Genomic DNA, 21,141 nt, shown 5'->3' with positions numbered 1-21,141 from the left:
ATAATTTCATGGGAAATACATCAAATTATTCTCTCACGGTAGTATCCTTTCTGGAATAGAGAAAAGATATACAATGTAAACAAAAATGACATTAATAAAAAAGTCCTTATACTATTTCTCCACCCCAACCACTGTTCTTAACTAATGTGAAAACTACTTTTGGTAAAGCCCTTGGAGGCAGTGATACTACATTATACTGTTTGGCAGGCCCTAGCAGCCCATAACACTGTGGTCTGTAGATCGTAGGTACTAAGATTTTTAGGTACTTCTAGACTCTGAGACAAAACCATCCTCTAGAAATTCCTCCTTTTATTGGATCAGCATCTACTAATGAAGCACTTTCTCCATATCAGACATAAGAGATACCATTATGATATGGCAGGTGAAGATCCTGCCACCATGAGATTTAGATGCTTCCTGACAGCACAGCACTAAAAATAATGTTAATTCTGGGCTATAAGAAAGAAAAGGGATTATTATTATTTTCTTAAGAAATTTTAGCTATATAAAATGTGTGATCAATCAATCTGTATGAAACTCAATGTCCGAAGGACAATTGGTAATGAGAAAATGAGGCGATATCAAACACTGAAAACAAATAGCTTAGAAATATGGAAACCATAAGGATATTCTGTGCAATCTCATTCAGATTCCTTAATTAATCTTGGAATTTTTTCATTATCAGAAATAATTACATAATGTTTGGGAAAAGGCTATAACTTTATGAACAATCAATCAGGAGTGATGAGAAGAATGTCATGTAAAGTCAATAGCTATCAATGGTAAAAAAGAATAAACTAGTGAAATGAAGAATATTCCATTCCCCACCTTGTCCATTTTATGAGCCAACCTCATGTCTGATTTAAATTGAAGTAAATTCCAGATAATTAGAAAAATGCTGCAGATGTCTTTCCCCTTCTAATAGTATTCTGTTATTTCCCTACAAATCCATAGAAAGATAAGAAATATTTTAAATACCTTCACAGCACAAAATACAGCATTGACACACTCAAATTTCCAGTAACAAGTGAAATAGTAAGGTGTAGAAAAATGCCAATCTTGGCCTCACCAAACCATCCTCCCAGCTCCAGAAAGCAGTAACAATTTAATCATTTGGCCACTTCAATGACATTGAAAAACAGTAATGAAACCATTCTACTTCATAATTCAATAACATAATTCATACTAGAGAATTTAAAATGGATTGCACACATTTAAAAATACATTTTTATTTTTATTGAATATATTTTATATATCACCAGAGGGAGTAGCTAAACAGCTCCAATAGCATTGTAACTGACTGAAAGCCTGAACTCAAGCAAAAAAAAAAAAAAAAAAAAAAAGCAAATTCCAAACTCTATTTTGTATTTTAATAGGATCAGTTAGCAAGTTTAAATTCCCTCCGCTCATTGTGCTTTCAAGTTACAAATGAGATCTAAAACCATAAAGTAAAAGCAAGAAGAAAATGATTTTCAGATTCTCTGACGCTGGAGAAAATATATACAATGGGTTATATGAAGAGATGACCTTTATCTGCCAAAGTAATCTGAATATATTTCATACACATTTTTGAGTACTCTACGAGAAAGCAAATTGTGTGAGATAAAGTTGTTAGAATCAAAGTTAAATGCGACAAAATGTCACTTCATTTAAAACGTAATGTTATAGAAATAAATTAATGCAATGTAACCAGTTATAAAAATGCAGAAAGGATCCTTTTTATGTTTCTCTATTTCTATGACTGTTAGTAAGAAGCGCGTAGTACAGCTTTGCTGTACCATAAGATACCCCAGTATCGTCATGTATAAGACCTTCAGATTTAACCTGACCTCCTCAGAATGGATATCCACACTACAGTATGTTAGGAGACCTTTTTGATACCACTTTGATAATTCTTTGCAAACCTCCATTAGAAACAGAGAAAAGCCACTTCAAGAGTGTGCACTTACAGCTTACTGTTTACCTATACACTCATAAGATCAAAACCCCTGGTCTTACTGTTTTTGTTAACAAGGAGCAGTAAAAGTCTTCCCACATACTGAGTTTTGGTTTCCATTTTACAATCTGAGATGACAGACGGCACAAAAATGATGAGAAAACTGTGGGGAGGCTTCCAGAAGATTGATTCTCTCATCAGCTGATTCTTTTCTAGTTAGTCTTTTATTGACTACAAAGGTATAGCCAATGCAGAAAAGGAAAACCAGACTGCCCTGTTTAATCCTGAGGGCATTGGCAAAAGGTGATCACTTTTTGAGAAAACAGAGGCCTACAAGGAAATCAGCACACTGTATGAGCCGTTAAGCTGATTTAAACACACAAGGGATGCCTGGGGTTGAGCGCAAGATCTCTGAGGTGTGAGATGAGAATGAAACCATTCCACAGACTAATATTACTGAGCTTTAGTAGCAGGTGGTACAGTTGATCAGTCAGGAACCTGTCATTTGGAGAATAGGCCAATATATCTGAGAGACACGAAAAATCCTTCATTTTTTTCCTCCTTCTCACCAAGAGTAAAAATATTGCGATTTTGAACTTTGAGCAATTATCAACTACAAGTTTCCACAATTTAGGCACCCATAAGAAGTGAGCAAAACTAAAATACGGCTAAATTTTCTGATATTTGCCTAAGATTGCAAAATATAATAACTCGTAGTGGCTGAGCCAGATATTTAGTTGTGATTTAAGTTCATCTGGAATGAAGCCTTTACATGTTATCAGCATAACCTGCAATCCAGACAGCCCAGAAAAATCCACATGGAATTTGCATAGCCAGAGAGAGAAGTAAAGACTCACATTTCCCTTTCTGTTTTGCTGATTTTGTGGTTTGGATGGTTGGTTTTGTTATTGGCATGTTATTACATAAACAATTGTAGAGAAAAATCTGCAGTTTAACGATATCCATTTGCTACCTGAAGTCTTAGAGAGAGGATGAAATGTTAAAGTGGGTTATTAACTTATATTTATAATGGCACCACCCGACCCTATCATTCCCCATTTGCTAATTCCTACAGACAATTCAAAAACAGAAGACTGAAGTGACAAATTAAATAAATTAGAATAGATGAAATACCACATGTTTTAAAAGGGTATTTTCACTACACCCTCCTCTGTACCATGAACATTTTGATTCACAATAAAAATTAATAAGGATATTATTAATATATTTCATTAAAACTAAGATACTATCAAGTTCAAATGCACCTAATTTCAAACATGTTAAGCCCTAAAAATGGGAAGATACAATATTTGATTTTGCTTTTACTTACTGTGAGTTAACCATAGAATTCCTAGATACAGCAGTCTTCTCTTCAGATAATCTTTTAGGACAGTACATATCATTAGTGACTATACGCACAATTATTTTTTGAATGTCCGCTAAGTATCTTGTAATTTCCTCAATTCAGGAGAATAGGTGAGTGTGTGTGTGTGTGTGTGTGTGTGTGTGTGTGTGTGTGTGTGGTGTGTGCGCGCGTGTGTGTGTGTGGTTTAAAGTCAATAATAGAAGAGTTGAAGAAAATTTGCTTTATCAACTTATCTATTTACCTCTTTACTAGAATGTTTTGATAATAGAGCCCAGAAATAATATACCAAAAATATCAGAAAGAAACATACGCAAGAAAAAACTTTGCAGAGCATAAATTCTTCTTACAACTTTAGCCAATTAAGTGTTACACATTTTTTTAAAAAAAAATTTGCAATATACTGCCTTCTCATTACTTCTCCCAGCTCTTTGGTTTGAACCTTGACATAACGTACTAAGGCTTACATGTATGAACTCGAATTAAACGAAATTATTTTCTCTGACTACAATCCTCTGTCTTTATGACTCTCTCACCTCATTACACCTACTGATTTCATATCGTCCCAGGTCCATTGATACCTGCCTATTGTAAAAGCCAATCAGCTCATCTCCCTTCCGCCTTCTCTATTTCTCTATCTCTGGTTAGCCATAATAAAGATCTGTCTTTCTTCATGTTAGAGATGATATCTCCAGACGTTCTGATTTTCAGAAAATGGCCAAGCAGCACACATGCCTACACCAGAATGGTAGCATTCACGGGGGCAAATTCAAGGAGCAGGCATCATGGCAGGTGTTTAGGCCCATTTGCCCCATCACATACTGTGAAGAGCACAGAAACCTGTCAGGACTCCTGGTGAGGATCGAAGGCCCTCGGACTGTGGAAACTTTAAAACTGAAGATCAAGGAAGCATTGCCCCTCCTCTGGCATGATCAGAAGTCAGAGTACAACAATACAACTGTGACCTGCCAGATACTGACTCCAAACTTAACCTGGCAGTACCAGCCCCTCCCCTGACACAATCACAGGGCCAGAGAAGAGCCATGCAGTTGTGTCACGTGATGAGCACCGTGTATCACCTCTCCTGAGTGAGGAAACACCACTCCCTTCACTGGTGTGGTAAGAAAGCTGAGGCCCAAGTCTCACAGAGGAAACCTGACCACACAGCAAGCACAATGTATCAGCCTTCACGGCCCCTTCCGAGGCACGATGTGGGCCTGCGAATCAAGCCTCCTCCATTGACCAGGATCGGTTGCCTGAAGCATTGGGTCTTGGCCGGTTTCCGTGGAACTTTATAGAAAGCTAGTGCCTTCTCTGGATGACCAGGCTGCTGGAGTTATGTTTTAAAAGCTTTAAACTTTATCTCGCAGGGATTAAAAAATCAAAATGACATGGAGGTTCTGATAGTTTATTTTCACAGACCACTTTTTACTTCTCTGGAGTCCACATTTTCTCCAAGCCTGGATAAATGGTAGCGCCTACGGTTTCATCTCCTGTTCCCTTTCTGCCAGGCATCTCAGGGAAAGTCAGGAAACTGTGTCCAGTTATTCCAATATCAGTTGGGTCCTTGACTGCCCTTTGCAGCAATCTTTATTTAATTTCTATGTTGTTTCCTACAATGTTAATTATAAACTTGCCCTCTCTTTGCCGACTCTCATTCTCAGGAGAAACTTTGCCCCTATAATTACAGAATTTTAGAAAATAAACATCTTCAATGTTTCTATTCCAGCCTCTAAATATTTCTTCATATTTATTTATTCCTTTTCTTGTTTTGTTCTTTCTGTATTACACAATCCTTTTCTCCTTCAGCCATATATTCTATTAGTTATCCACAATAGCTCTCATGCCTTCAGTTTCTTATTTATACATTTCCCCTCCACTCATAAATGTGTTCCCATGAATGAAAATATAATTTAATAAAATATCTCTATTTGTCCTCCAGCCATTTTTGCTCCATATCATTCTTCTCACTGAAAACTTCTTAAAAGTCTTTTTCTGTGCCTTGATTTTCGTTTTTTACCCATTCACTCATCTCTTAATTCCTATTAACCTGGGTCCCACCACTGGAAATGCTCCGTTTAAGATATACAATATCAGCAATTACTAATGAGGGTGAAATCTGTTAAGTGCTTTATAAATATGAGCTCATTCTTTTTTTAATGTATTATTTATTTTTGAGAGAGAGAGAGTGAGCAGGGGAGGAACAGAGAGAGAGAGACAGAAGATCCAAAGCGGGCTATGCACTGAAAGCAACAAACCCCTCGCAGACTTGAACTCTCAAGCTACAAGCTCATGACCTGAATAGAAGTCCAAGGCTCAACTGACTGAGCCACCCAGGTGCCTGAATATGAGATCATTCTTATCAAATGTTCTCAAATTTTCAGTTCTCTTCCTGTCTCTGATTGCTTATTAGCTGAACCTCAGATCAGAGCCATTCCTCCTGCTTTAAAAATCATTTTACCCCTAGGGTGCCTGGGTGGCTCAGTCATTTAATCCTCCGACTCTTGGTTTCTGCTCAGGTAATGATCTCACTGTTGGGTTTGTGGGATGGAGTCCCACTTTGGGCTCCTAGGGATTCTCTCCCTCTCTCTCTGCCCTTCCCCCGGTCACACCCCCACAGGCGCACACACACTCACGCGTGTTCTATCTCTCTCTCTAAACAAACATTTTTGAAAATCATTTTATCCCATATCTTATCATATTTAGACTCGCCCATACCAAATAAAGGTATTCAAAGAATTAACAAGGATATAAGCAAATTAATGATGCAATTAATGCATTTAATTGCAGTAGCATAAAAAACAGTACATGAATCTGTTTAGTCTCCTCCTCCTCTTATACATTTGGTGCTTACTATGAGGACAAACGAAACTATGAATCTGCCCAAAGAAAATTTTATGTATATATTTTTGTAAACTATGGCTTTAAAAAATAAGCTTTGCCAGCTGCATATTTGTGTTGCTTTGCATTAGGATTAATTAATTCTTTATGGTATTTTAGATGTTTTGTGAAATAAAGTCTTTAAATGATTCCTCTCTAACACTGTGGCAGCTTTTGCTTTCAGCTATGCATACATTATATATGACATGCATATTTAATGTAAATATCTCACGTATAGATGCAAAGCCTGATTGCACAATTTACCGCTTACCTTCAGGGGTGGGAGTTAAGAGACATTTTATTTTTAGAAGAAATTTCTTGGATTAAAGCTGGACAGACCTTCTCACTGCCAAACCAAATGTAATAATAGTAAAAAAGGAAACTCCTGGCAAATGTAGACGTAAAATGGAATTGATGTATAAAATAATAGCCTTGCTTAGCTACAGTACCAAAAAAAATATGTTTCCATGTTTCCTTTGCCAAATAGGGGAGGAAAAAGTAGCAGGAGGAAAATTTTATTTCTCAGTCTCTAAAAGTAGAAAGGAAAATTCTGTGTAAGAATACATAAATTGTAAATGTCATTTAACAGATATCACATGTGAAAGTGCCTTCAGTGCACTATTTCCAATTTGCTTAGACAACTTGAAAGTAAAACATCAAGATAAGTGCCCGTAACTTGCCCCAGAAAGGCCACGCTTTAAAGAGAAACAGTATTTTCTGATTTAACTTATTACTATTGATTCACAAGGGGGAAGTTGCATTCAAATATGTATTTTCAAAATAACACATCATACACTAAAAACATCAAAATACATTGAAACAGTGTTTAAAGAAAGAAGGATGAGAATAAAACTATCATAATTCACATGCAAACATATCCATTCCAACTCCCACTGACAGCCTAAAATATGAACAATTTCTTTTAATTTACACTTGGTAAAAATCCAATTAAAGTCAATTGTGAGAAGAAAAAAGCATCTACCAAATATTTACTTTTCGCATGACGTTCAAAGTTCTTTTGTGTCTCATTCCAAGTTGTAACCTTCTCATTTAAACAGCTCAATCACGTAGTCGATCACAGAGGCGTAATTACTGCCTTACCTCATTCGATCTTGCTTTTCATGCCCCGCCTCAGTGCAGGTAGCACTGACCATAGTTATATGTCAGGAAGACTGCCAGCTGGAAGACTGTGCTGTACATCTCACAGGGGAGTTTTCAATAGAGCCCGATTTTAAATAGTTACACAAGCATTGCTAAGCAGGTGGTTCAAGGAAGTCCGGGTTCTTCCTCGTGCTTGCACATCTCTTCTCCCAAACCAGGCATACACATCGGATTCAAGTTTAGTCTCCATAATGTGAAACCAAGTGACATTTGGGACATTCTTTAAATAATTCATTATATGAATCTATAAACCCAGACTATTAACCGTCTCTGTAATATTCTGGTCCTTCCAGTTCTAAATAGATCACTTTTACCGAATCATATACTGAGCTGAAGGGACACGGTTTTTTGCAGAATGTTTATATTATCTTCATGAGAAAAGATATGAACATATGAAAAAGGCTTCAGCAATAGGGACACCTGGGTGGCTCAGTTGGTTAGGCATCTGACTTTGGCTCAGGTCATGATCTCATGGTTTGTGGGTTCAAGCCTCTTATCAGGCTCCATGCTGACCGAGTGGAAGCCTGCTTGGGATTTTCTCTCTTTCCCTCTCTCTGCCCCTCCCCCACTTATGCTTTCTCTCTCAAAAATAAATAAACTTAAAAAAAAAGGTTTCAGCAATATAAAAGGACTGAATAAAGTTAAAAAGAAAACACTGTAAATCCAAAGACATACTTTGAAAGAGATTAAATATAATAAAGATGGAGAAAAAATATACCAGACAAATATGAACCAAAATATCCAGGTAGCAATTTTAATATCTAATGTTCTCAAACTTAAGACAAAACTATATTTAAAAAAGAAAAAAAAAGATACTGTATTCTGATCAAAGACATAAGAAAAAATACATAGTATGATGAACATTCTAACATATAGTTAACTATATAGCCTCATAATATATCAAGCAACTTAAAAGAACCATAAAAAAATTATTCTAGCTGTTGATTTTAAACTTCATGAAGATACAAACAAAGCAACCAAATAAAACTATGTGCAGAAATATCAAACATCTGAAAAAAGCAATTAATAAGCTTGAGATTATATATAGAACTGTACACCCACAGATAGACAAGACATATTGTTTTTGAGCACATATAGAACACTAACAAAAATAGTTCACATATTCAGTCATGAGGTAGCAGTAATAAATCCCAAAGGATAATATTATGCATTTGTTCTCTGTCCTCAATGCAACAAAATTCAAAATTATAATAGAAAGATAATTTTAATTTCCTACATATATTGGAAATTAAATAGCACACTATTAATTAATTCCTGGGTCAAAATAACGTAAGTTAAGACATATTTTAGAACTTAATGACAATGAATACAGAGCATGTCAAACTATGTAAGGCAGAGATGAAGTGAAATCATAGTTTAAATGTGTATATCAGGAAACAAGGAAGATTAAACACAACCGAACTCATGTTTAAAAAAGAGAGAGGTGAGAATAACAATGCCTAAAGAATCAAAAGAAAGAAATAATAAAGACATCAACAAAGTTAGGAATAAAAATGGAGACAAGTAGCAGAAACATAGCTATTCCTTGGAAAAATTAATAAGAAAGATTTTAGGGGTACCTAGATGGCTCAGTCTGTTAAGCATCTGACTCTGGCTCAGGTCATGATCTTATGTTCCGCTGAGTTCGAGCCCTGCATCGGGCTCTGTGCTGACAGCTCAGAGCTTGGAGCCTGCTTCGGATTCTGTGTCTCCCTCTCTCTCTTCCCCTCCCCTGTTCACGCTCTGTCTCTCTTGCTCTTAAAAATAAATAAACTTAAAAAAAAATTTTTTTAAAGAATAAATAAGCATTTAAAAAAATACGAAAGATTTTAGAAAAATTGACCTAAAAAAGAGGAAAGATATAAATAAACACAATGCAGAACAGAAAAAGGAAATAAGACATATAACAGGTTTAAAAATTAAAGTATTATAACAATTATATCAATAAACTTGAATGGCTATGTAAAATGGATATATTCCTAGAAAATTATAAAATTCCGAAATTGACAAAAGATAAAATAAAGCACCGAATAGGCCACTAAATCTTACAGAAATAAATGTTAGCCATATGGATGGCTTTACAGGTCAGTTCTACCAAACTTTCAATGAGTAGCTAATATCTGTCTTGTACAATACATATACATAAAATAGACAATACATATATATATTTTTTAATTTAAAAAGAAGAAAAAAAGGGGCTTACCTAATTTATGGGACTACTGTAATGCTAATATGATGCAAATGAGCAAAATTATGAGAGCTTTTCACTTATAAACATGCAAACAAAATTCTTAAAGAAAATATTAACTAAAATTCCGAGAAAATATACCATGATTAATTACAATAATGCAAGAGTGTTTCACATTCCAAATGTATGTTCTATCACATTATTATTAAGAAAAAGAAAAAATATGATTTCCTCAGGTAACAATTTTAAAAACTTTTGGCAACCTAGGAAAAAAAAACAGGGGAGTCTCTTAAAGAGTAGGTAAACTACGTGTTAGTTATCTATTACTATATAACATATTGCCCCAAAATTTGACAACTTAAAGCAACTAACATTTATTATCTCATATTTTCTGTGAATCAAGTAAGTGGATACAGATGAGTTGGATGGCTCTGCCTCAGGGGCTCTCATGAAGCTGATATCAAGATGTGTCCAGGGCCATAGTCGATTCACAATCCCTCTGAAGGAAGATCCACGTCCAAACTCACTCACATAGCTTTTGACAGGCCTCAGTAGAACTGTTTCCAAGCTCATCCACATGTCTTCACTGACCACAGAAAATCTACTTCCAGCTCATTTATGTGGGTCTCTCCACAGGGTACCTCATGAGATGGCAACTGATTTCTCCCAGAGCAAATAGGAGAGTACTACACCCGTGACAAAAGCAACAGTCTTTGTTATAACCTAATCTTGGAAGTGACATCCTATCACTTCTGTCATAGTTTATTCATTAGAAGTAAATAAATAAGCTCACTCCACGCTCGAGGAAAGACAAGTCCACAAGAGCATAAATACCAGAAGGCAGGGGGTACTGGGGGACATCTTAGGGGCTATCTACTAACACGGGATATACCAAAACCTACACCACTGGAGGAAATGTAATTGGGAAACTAGAATATGAATGCATTCAATGCGAGATAAAGAATAAGACAAAGAGGCCTATTGTCTTTATGCACACTACTTTTAATGATTGATACACTCTGTTGGTCTTGGACAACATAAGGGAATAAAAAATATTGAGTGAGATATATGAATTGGGAGAGAAGACACAAACTATCCAGGCATGAACATCTACCTTAAAAAAATCAACTATAAAACATTTAGCAAGTTTACCAACTAAAATATCAACCTACAAAATTAAAAGTATTTATTTAAATCGGCAATAATCCAATAAAATATGACTTTAAAATAAGATACTGTCACAATAGCAATATGAATCATAAAATACCTAAGAAGAAATGAAAGCAAGAATATAAGTTTTCTCTTTAGAGGAAACAATAAAATTATAATAAATGACTATATTAGTCAGTTCCAAGTACTATAACAAAATACTATTGACTAGTGGCTTAAACTGACAGATATTTATTTCTCATAGTTTTGGAGCCTGGGAAATTCAACATAAAAGTGCTGGCAAATTCAGTTTCTAGTGAGGGACCTCTTCCCGGCTTGCTTGTGACTGCCTTCTTATTGTACACTGACATGGCAGAGAAAGAAAGCTTTGGTCTCTCTTCCTTGTCTTATGCCAACACTAATCATATTATGGGGGCCCCAACCTCATTACCTCATTTAAACCTAATTACGTCCTAAAGGCCTCACCTCCAAATACCATCACATTAGAGGTCAGAGCTTCTACATTAATTTGGAGGGGACCACAAACATTCAGTACATAACAAGAACATAGCTGTTTATTTGAATAAATGAAGGGGCATTCAATACCTTGGAAGGGATGATTTCATATTATTTAAAAAAATCAATTAAAATTCCAGTTGGATGTTCTTAAGTAACCTAAAAAACTTACTCTAAGGTTTCATGGATGCATAAAGGTTGATGGAAACCAATCCAACCTTATAAATGTCTTCCCAGACATAATCCATATATAAATTTAAAGTCATAAGAAAGTGTGCTATTGATACAATATTAATAAAACAATATGAAAGAAAGCTCCAAGACAGACCCTGGCATATATGTGAACATTTTAGACCCATTAATAGTCAAATAATGTTTTTTAATGTTATACCAATATTGCATTCCTAGGATAACCTGATGACAACATATTAGTACCTTTATGTATGGTTAGATTCGGTTTGCTAAAATTTTATATGTATGCTCATGAGGGATATTAGTCTGTAGTTTTATTGTAATATCTTGTAGTTTAGGTATCAGGTTAATGAAGGCTTCATAGAATATATGGAAAAGTCTCTCTCTTTTTCTATTTTCTGAAGAGTTTCTGGGAAGTGGTATTATTTTTTTCATAAATATTTATTAGAGGTCACCAGAAAAGCCATCTGGACCTATAATTTTCTTCACAAGAACATATTTAACTATAGATTCAACATCTTTCATAGATATAGGACTAGTTGTGTTATTTATTTCTTCTTGAATAAGCTTTAATAATTTATGTTTTTCAAGAATTTTTCCCATTTCATGTAAGTTGTCAAATTTATTGGCAGAAAGTTGTTCATAAATTTCCTAATTATCTCTAATATGTGTAACAATGTTGTTTCTCAAATTCTTGATGTTGATAACTTGTATTATCTCTCTTCTTTCTGTTCATTCTGTTAATTCAAAAGTTTACCAATTTTATTGACTTTCTTAAAACACCAGATTTTCTTTTCACTGATTTTCTCTATCGTTCTCTGTTTTCAATTTTATTGACTTCCACTCTAATGTTTACTTTTTCCTTTCTCTCTGCATTTAGTATTTAATTTTCTCTTTTTTTCTCCTACCTACTTAGTATTTAATTTCCTCTTCTTTTTCTAGCTACCTAGTATTTGCTAGTTACTTAAAGTTGAAGCTGAAGTAATTAACTTGAGACCCTTCCTGTTTTCTAATATAGGCATTCAGTGCTATAAATTTCCTTGTAAGCACTACTTTAGCACCATCTCATAAACTTTGATATGTTCTCATTTTCGTTCATCTCAAAATTCTTTCTAATTTCCCTTTTTATTTCTTCTTTGACCCATGAGTTATTTAGAAGTGTGTTCTTTTATTTCCAAATATCTGGCTACTTTCCAGACACCTTTCTTTTATTGATTTCTAAATTACTTGCACAGTAGCCAAAGAATACATAATCTATGACTTAAATCCTTGCATATTGGTTGAGACTTGCTTTATGACTCAGAATAGAGTCTATATTTGTAAATGTTAATGTATGTTTAAAACAAATGTGTATTTTGCTATTTTGTACTTTATGTTTTATAAATATTAATATCTTCAAATAAGTTAGTTGTAGTGTTCAGGTTTTCTATAGCCTTACTCATTTTTGTCTATTTGCTTGAATTATTGAGAGAGTGAGAGACAGAGATGTTGAAATCTCCAGCTATAATTGTAAGTTTATCAAGTTCTCTAAGCAATTCTCTCAGTTTTTGCTTTATGTATTTTGGGGTTCTGCCATCTTAATAAATTGATCCTTTTTCATTATGAAATAACATTCTTTATAGGAATATTTTTGGCTCTGAAATCTAGTTTGTCTGATGTTAATATAGTCTCTGTGATTTGTTTTGATAAGTATTATAATAGTATATGGGTTTTCATCCTTTTACTTTTAACTTATTTGCATACTTACATTAAAAGTACATTTCTTGTACTCAGCAGATAATTAGTTCTTGTATCTTTGTCCAATCTTACAATATCTTCCTTTTAACTGGTATATTTAAACCACTGACACTTAATTTAGTTTATTGATATGGTTAGATTTAAATCAAATATCTTATTATTTGTTTCCCATTTCTCATATTCTTTGCCCCTTTTTTCTTCTTTCTACTGCCTTCTCAAGGTTGGATGAATCACTTGAAAGAGGAGTATGATGAAAGAAGTAGAGAGAAGAGATGATACTTCTTAATCTAAGTGGAAACTTTCAGTAAAATATGAATGTGAATTTCAGAAGAGTACTCTAAGCTGGAGATAATAATTTGAGAGTCATCTGCATATTCTTGGTATTTAAAGCCTTGAAACTAGATGTAATCACTTGCAATGGGAGTATGAATGATAAAGATAAGATCAAGGAAAAGTCCTAGGCTACTCCATTGTTACGAGGGAGAGAGCTAAGGAAGAACCTGCAAATGCTACTCATGAGAAATCACAAGAGACATTGCAGATTAATCATATTAGTGTGTTGTGGAAGCCAGGTGAAGAAAGACTTTAAAGAGAAGGATCAATTACTTAAAATGTTGCTTTAGTTCAATAAGGATAAAGACTGAAAAGTGACTGATAGATTTAACAATGTCGAAGGCTTTGATGATTTCAATAAGAACAGATTTGGTACAAAGGAAAGGATGAGCCAGATTTGAATAGATTCAATGGACAATGGGAGAGAAAATGTTGGAATGAGTGACTATAGATAACTTTTTTCAGAGAGTTCTCTTGTAAAAGGGCTTATTTAAGGCCAATTAACTAACAACTCATTTGTTGGATAATGGGAATAATATAGTAGAGAGGCAAAATTATCAGAAAACAGGAGAGAGTGTTTCATTTCTCAATTCATTTTATGATCCTGGCATAAACCAAATCCCAAACCTGAGAAAACATATGAAACAAAAATTCTAGAATACCCTTCATGAATACAAACTATAAGTTCCTAAGAATATTAGCAAATTGAATAAAACAGCAGAGAAAAAATGACAATACATCATGACCAAATAAGTATCTTTTATTCCTGGAATAGAAAGTTGGTTTAACATCCTGAAATTAGTCAATGTAATTTACCATATTAACTGAATAAAGGAGAAAATTACATGACTTTATAAAATTCAATATCCTTTCATAATAAAAACCCTCAGCAAAATAGGAATAGTAAGGAATTTTTTTAAATTGATAAATGGTTCTTTAAAAATATATGTAATAGTTATATATATATATATATATATATATATATATATATATATATAGTTAATGGTAAAAAATTTAATTGGTTTCCCATAAAATTGGGAACAAAGTCAATATGCTCACTTTAACCACTTCAATGTATTATTTCACAGAATGTCCTAGCCATTTCAATATAACCAGGGGGGAAAAAAGGTCATGAATATCTAAAATGAACAAGAAAAATTACTCATATTAGTAGATATATTATTCTATATAGAAAATATCAGTGAATGTGCAAAATAACTACAAAATTAATAAATGAATTTAGCAAGGATATATGACACGAATTCATCTAAAAATAATTTATTCTTATATTCTAGTAGAAAACTAGTGGAAAATGAAATTTTAAAATCTCTTTTACAAAACCAAAAATTATGAAAAAAACTAGTAAAGGATATTCAAGACATGTACACCGAATACTACCCCCCAAAAAAATGCTAAGGGAAATTAAAGACTTATGCCATGTTCCTGAATTTGAATCTTCAATATTATTAAGATGACAATCAGTCTTTAGGTTCAAAGCAATTCCAATAAAAATTCCATGTGTCTTTTTCTATAGTTTGACAAATTGATTCTAAAATTTGCTTGAAAATGCAAAGGACCAAAATTAACAGAAGCAATTTAAAAACAATGACAAAATAAAAGAACCTACCCTACTTGATTTTAGGTCTTACTATAGAGCTAAAGTAACACCGGGACACCTGGATGGTGTAGTAAAGCATTTGACTCTAGGTTTTCAGCTCAGGTCATGATCTCGCAGTTTGTGAGTTCCAGCCCTGCCTCGGGCTCAGCACTGTTGATGCAAAGCCTGCTTGGAATTCTCTCTTTCTCTCTGCCCCTCCTTGTTCTCTCTCTCTCTTTCTGTCTCTCTCTCTGTCTTTCTCTCAAAATAAATAAACTTTTTTAAAAAGCTAAAGTAATCAAGACAATTTAGGATTTCCAAAAACAAAACAAAATGGGGTGCCTGGTTGACTTAGTTAAGCATCCAGCTCTTGATGTCAGCTCAGGTCATGATCTCACAGTTCCATGAGTTGGAACACTGCATCAGGCTCTGCACTGATGGCATGGAGCCTGCTTGGGATTCTGTCTCTCCCTCTCTCTCTGCCCCTCACCCTCTTCCACACTCTCTCTCTTTCTTAAAATAAATAAACTTAAAAAAAAAGCACACACATATAGAAATCTAGATCAATGGAATAGAATACTCCAGATATAGGCCTACATAATGCGATCAACTGATTTTGCATGAAAGTAACAAGGGAATTCAACAGGGGAGAAGAAAGCCTTTTCTACAAATTGTGTTGCAATAACTGGAAATTTCTATGCATAAGAGTGAACAATGACTTCACATCTAACACAAAATTAACTGAAAATGGATTACGGACATAAATATAAGACCTAAAATAATAAAATACTTAGAAAAAGAACATTGGGGAAAATCTTTGTGACTCTGGCAAAGTCCAAGTTTTCTAACATTGAACACGGAAAGCTTGAGCCAAGTTGGAGAAAATGAACAACTGTACGTCACCAATATAACAAACTTTGTTTTTTGAAAGATGTCATTTTTAAAAAGGAAACAACAAACCACAGACTGGGGGAAGGCATTCAAAACACATGTAACACAAAAATCTTGTATACAGAATATTACAAATTCTTCTAACCCAATAATAAGAAAACAAAGAATCCAATAAAACTTAATGCAAAAGTATGTATATGAATGCCCAATAAGTACATTAAAAGATATTCTACAGTGTTACTCACCAGAGAAATGAAAATTGAAATTAAAATGAGATATCTTTACATAACCGCAAGAACTGATCAAAATAAACAATCTCAGTGAGGACATGGGGCAACTAGAACTCTCTTGCAGCACTGATAAGCATATAAAATGGTATAATCACTTTGAATATCGCTTGATCATTTCTTAGCTTGCTAAGTTAAGAAATGATCATGGCACTCAGTCATACTATTTCTTAGCATTGACCACAAAGAATTGCAAACATGTCTGTGCAAAAAACTTCTATGAATGAATATTCATTGAAACTTTATTAACTCCAAGGAATTGCAAGTCTCATCTATACAAAGACTTGCAAATGAATATTCATTGAAACTTTATTTGTAATAGTCCCAAACTGGAAACAACTCATGCTCACCAACGGATAAGCGAAAAAACAAAGTGGGGCATATTTGCTCAATGGAATACTTCCTCGTCAGTAAAATAAACTAATGTTATATATAACAACATAGGTGAATCTCAAAGTAATTGTGTTGAAGAAAAGAAGCCAGGCAAAAAAATAAATGAGTAAAATAGTACGTGAATTAACATAAAGTTCTAAAAAAATGCAAACTCAGCTATAACAGGTAGGTTTAATGGTTGCTTGAGGATGGGGCTGGTGGGAGGGATGGATTATAAAGGGACACAAGGAGACTTTTGGAGATGATGGAAATGTTTATTATCTTGATATTTGTAGTGATCTCACAGATGCATACATAACACTGAAACACGTATCAAGATGAGCACTGTCTAGTATAAAGAATTGTTGAATCACTGCATTATACACCTGAAACTAATAGAAAAATGTATGTTAACTATACTGGAATTAAAATTAGAAACTTAATTAAAAAGGTAATCTAATTAAACACTATATATTTTCAGTTTATTTGCCTTAAATTGCAATTCAAACTTTCACAATGTAGCTCCTATAAACATCTATTAAGCTACCAAATATAATTGAAAGTTATTATAGCCTCAACATAAAATGGACAGGTACAATCAGTGGGGCCTTATAAAGACAAATACCTTTGTAAAAATGTGTCAGCGTATATAGGAAAACTGAGAATTTTACTAAGCAAGGCACCTTGTTGTTTATTTCTTTTCATTTTAATTCCAGTAGAGTTAAAACATAGTGTTATATTATTTTACGTGTGCACTATAGGGATTTAACAATTCCATACATCTTCGAATGCTGAGCTCAAGTACATTCCTTAATCCCCATCACCTATTTTACCCATCCCCCACCCACTTCCACTCTGGTAACCATCAGTTTGTTGACTATAGTTAAGAGTATGTTTCTTGGTTTGTCTCTCTCTTTCTTTTTTCCTTTGCTCATTTGTTTTTTTTCTTAAATTCCACATAGGGAGGGGTGAAAACATATGGCATTTGTCTTTCTCTCACTTATTTCACTTAACATTGTACCCTCTAGATCCATCTGTGTTGTTGCAAATGGCAAGATTTCATTCTTTTTGTGGCTGAATAATATTCCATTACATATAGATCACATCTTCTTTATCCATTCATCCATCAATGGACACTACTTTAGCTGCTTTCATAATTTGGCCATTGTAAATAATGTTGCTATAAACATAAGGGTACATGTATCCCTTTGAATTAGCATTTTTCTATTCTTTGGGTAAATACCCAGTAGTGCAATGGCTAGATCACAGGGTAATTCTATTTTAACTTTTTGAGGAAGCTCCATACTGTTTTCCACAGTGGGTCCACCAGTTTGCATTCCCACCAACAGAGCAAAAGGGCCCCTTTTCTCTACATCCTCGCCAACGCTTGTTTCTTAAACAAGGCAACTTATAAGCAGCAGATGTCATAAAGGCAACTGTTAGAGCACTGCCAGTCTCTTGGATATTTCTACCACTCCAGTGTTACAAAAATCTTAGCACCTGCAATGCTCAGGAAAAGAAAGCAGCAGGGATAATAAGCCACAGGAGTAAGAAAAAAAACCTTTCAACCTTTCAACTTAAATATAAATATATAAGTATATAAATATATATATATATATATATATATATATGATGTAATATATAGCCATTTATATTATGAAAACCCCAAAGGTATTTCCACCTCTGAAAGGTATACTATCTTATCTGCTCACCCCTTCCCCTCTGCCTTTCTCTTCTCCAAGACCCAGCGTGCTTCATCTGGCTTTAGTCAGAGCCTTCTTTCTGGCTCTCTCTCTTCTTTTTTCTTTTTCAAATTTCAGAGGAGTCACAAGGATATTTTTAAAGCACAAATTCTTCATTTCATCACCCTGTCTTCAAAATGGACACAATACAATAACATTGCAGTGTTTTTAGGGATCAGAGGCTCAGCTATCTGTAGATGATAGATAGACACATAGATGCATACTTAGATGGCAGATATGTAAATACACAGAAAGACAGACAAATATTCATTAAATGATAGCAATTAGTCAAGTTAAAATATGCAAACAGTATTTTCATCACCTAGGATTTAGACAACTGCTTTTCATGCAGGCATCAGCACACTCATACACACAAGATCGAACTATAGATTTTTGCCTTCTTAACTGGGACTTCTTTCTGTAGTTAATATACAAAACCAGCTTCTCTTTTGAATTCCTTCACTAGGGTAGAGTAAGCTTGGAAATCAAGTGTCACACACAAAAGTAAACCTGTAAAAAAAAGAAACAAGCAAAAAAACAAAAAAACAAAGCAGGCCCCTTTCTGCTAGAACTGTAGTTACTCTTCTATTGACACTAAAACCTGACCTCTCTTAAAACAGTTTTGCAAGTACTTTTGAGGTAGAAGCCTGCCATAGAACAGATTTCTGGCAATTACTATGGGCAGCAGAAAGGAATAAATAGTGGCTTATGAAGGGGCTCAGTTCGGGCACCATTTCATTTAAGCTAGTTGTGATCACTTGCGCCAGGGTTATTATATGTGGGATCAGCCTTTTATTTTAGTTTTCAGTTGTGTTCCACAGCTGGGCCATGGTTGGTGCTACTTACTCTATGGATGCTACATATTTAAAGACACTAGTGCATTGTATTTGTACTTGTGATCTTTCATCCCCCCCAATTTGTTGATAAAGAATAGACTTGATTTTTACCACCAACCAACAACCCCACAAGAGGTATCAACCACAATGCTCTTTCTATTATTTCCTGCAGGGGTTGTCAGACTTTCCTGCTGGCACCCATTTTCTTAGATGGGCGTTCAAAAATTAGCCTTGTTTCCACACACACATGCGCATACACACGCACACGTGCACACCACTAAATTTCTGCAAAAAATAAGAAGATAATCCAAATGTACAAATCATGATAATTTCTTTGGTTGGCAATTTAATAAAGAAGTAAAATTCTTGACATGACACTTAAAAACAGTCTTTTTTGGGGGAAAAAAAGGGTTTTTTTTAAGCTTCATCATCAAAGATTTCCTAAAATACAAACTAAAATATAAGGCTATTGTTACTAATTAATTGCTATGATTTCTATTGTTCTTTCCTTTATAGGCCAGAATACCATGGTTCTAAACCGTTTCATGATAAATCTGATGCATCAAATTGTCACTTATTGGAGGAGACCATCTGTGCTTCAGTGTTGGCATTCTTCATCGCAGACTAATAAATTTGTCATATTCATAACTATTTCAGCCAATAAATCCATGGATAGAAAATCTGATCATGGGATGTGTCGTTAACAAACTGTTACTTCAGTTTGAAACAAAAGCACCTGTTTTCCCAATTCTTAAGATCTGTAAGTTTCCTTGCGAATATTCGTAATTCTGGTTTGCTCTGGAATAGACATACAAAGCCAAAGACTCTGTCCTATTTGCCAAAGACGCTGTCTGCCTAAGGATACTTTGACTATCTGAAAATGCCATTATCTTATGCTAATGATGTATCACCATAGTAAGAAATAATTAATTATTCAAAAACATATGACTGCTTGGTAAGTCACCCAGTGTAATGGGGTCGATACAACTTAGCAGCTAGTGTAAGTCACACTAATTTTGTGGAACAAACTGTTTATTTGATAATTTAATTTTATTAAGACGTTTTGTTTGCTTTTGTTTTGTTTTGCATATGTTATCTGGACAGTAAATATTTTACCACACTTTGCCCTATATAAAATTTAGAATTTTGGTGATCAAAAATTTCTTCATGTAGATTTTTTAAGCTACTGGTTTCAGCAAAGCTAGTCCTTCACGTAGATTAAAATATTAAATATTTCTATAAGACTTATTATGAAATAATGGTCTTTATGACCCCTTTCTCTGTTTCCATTCCCCAGAGGCAATAGCTTTCAACTCTTTGACCTGGTTAAATTCATTACAACTAATTCTTAAATTTCTTCAGCCTTAGAAGTTATTAATTGATTTCCCAGTATGAAAGATGCAAATTTAGTCATCTGTCAAACATCACTCACCTCCCAAACATAACAAAGTGTATATCTCCAAAATTATTTCTATCTCTGAAATATATCTAAGTTCACTCATCCTCTCAATTTTTATATCATACTTTTAGTTAGATCAATATTCAAATCTTAGATTATTACGAGTATTTGAACAGTATTCTTAGGTGAACTATGTGCCAGATTGAGATTGCTTTTGGTGGGGAGGAACAATTTTTTGTTTACACTGAAGATAACATTTATCTTGTTTTTAACCTTTTTTGTGTTCTCTTTCCCACTAATTCAGCTCCAAGTCTTCCCCAAGCTGTCTACATTTTCTCAATATGTTCAAATACCTCACAGGTCCTATCAATTCCCTCATTTTGAAGACAGGTCCCCTGGAGTCTTTTGACCTGCTTTCTATGTCTGGAGCACAGCTTTCACCCTGATGTCCCCTTTCACCAAGATCCTAGGGCAGTATCTTTTTCTTGAGTTAAAGCCATTCTTTCCTAGATTCTTTCTTGGTTTATCCACTCCTTCAGTTCTTGAGAAAGCATATATAAAT

At 34.2% G+C, this 21,141-nt stretch overlaps 2 long non-coding RNA genes across 2 annotated transcripts in view; one reads left to right on the top strand and one right to left on the bottom strand.

Annotated features, from left to right (window-relative positions):
- LOC132670811 (uncharacterized) overlaps positions 1-21,141 on the bottom strand; it is a 185,120-nt gene that overhangs the window by 59,666 nt on the left and 104,313 nt on the right. The window lies entirely within an intron of this gene.
- Positions 18,072-19,831, top strand: LOC132670812 (uncharacterized). Its single transcript, XR_009606929.1, has 2 exons — positions 18,072-18,149; positions 19,697-19,831. It is a non-coding gene; the product is annotated as an uncharacterized LOC132670812 (long non-coding RNA).

The sequence above is a fragment of the Panthera onca genome, chromosome C1 (assembly GCF_046562875.1).
Source record: "Panthera onca isolate mPanOnc1 chromosome C1, mPanOnc1 haplotype 2, whole genome shotgun sequence".
NCBI classification, from domain to species: Eukaryota; Metazoa; Chordata; class Mammalia; order Carnivora; family Felidae; genus Panthera; species Panthera onca.
This window is presented reverse-complemented; position numbering and strand designations above follow the sequence as displayed.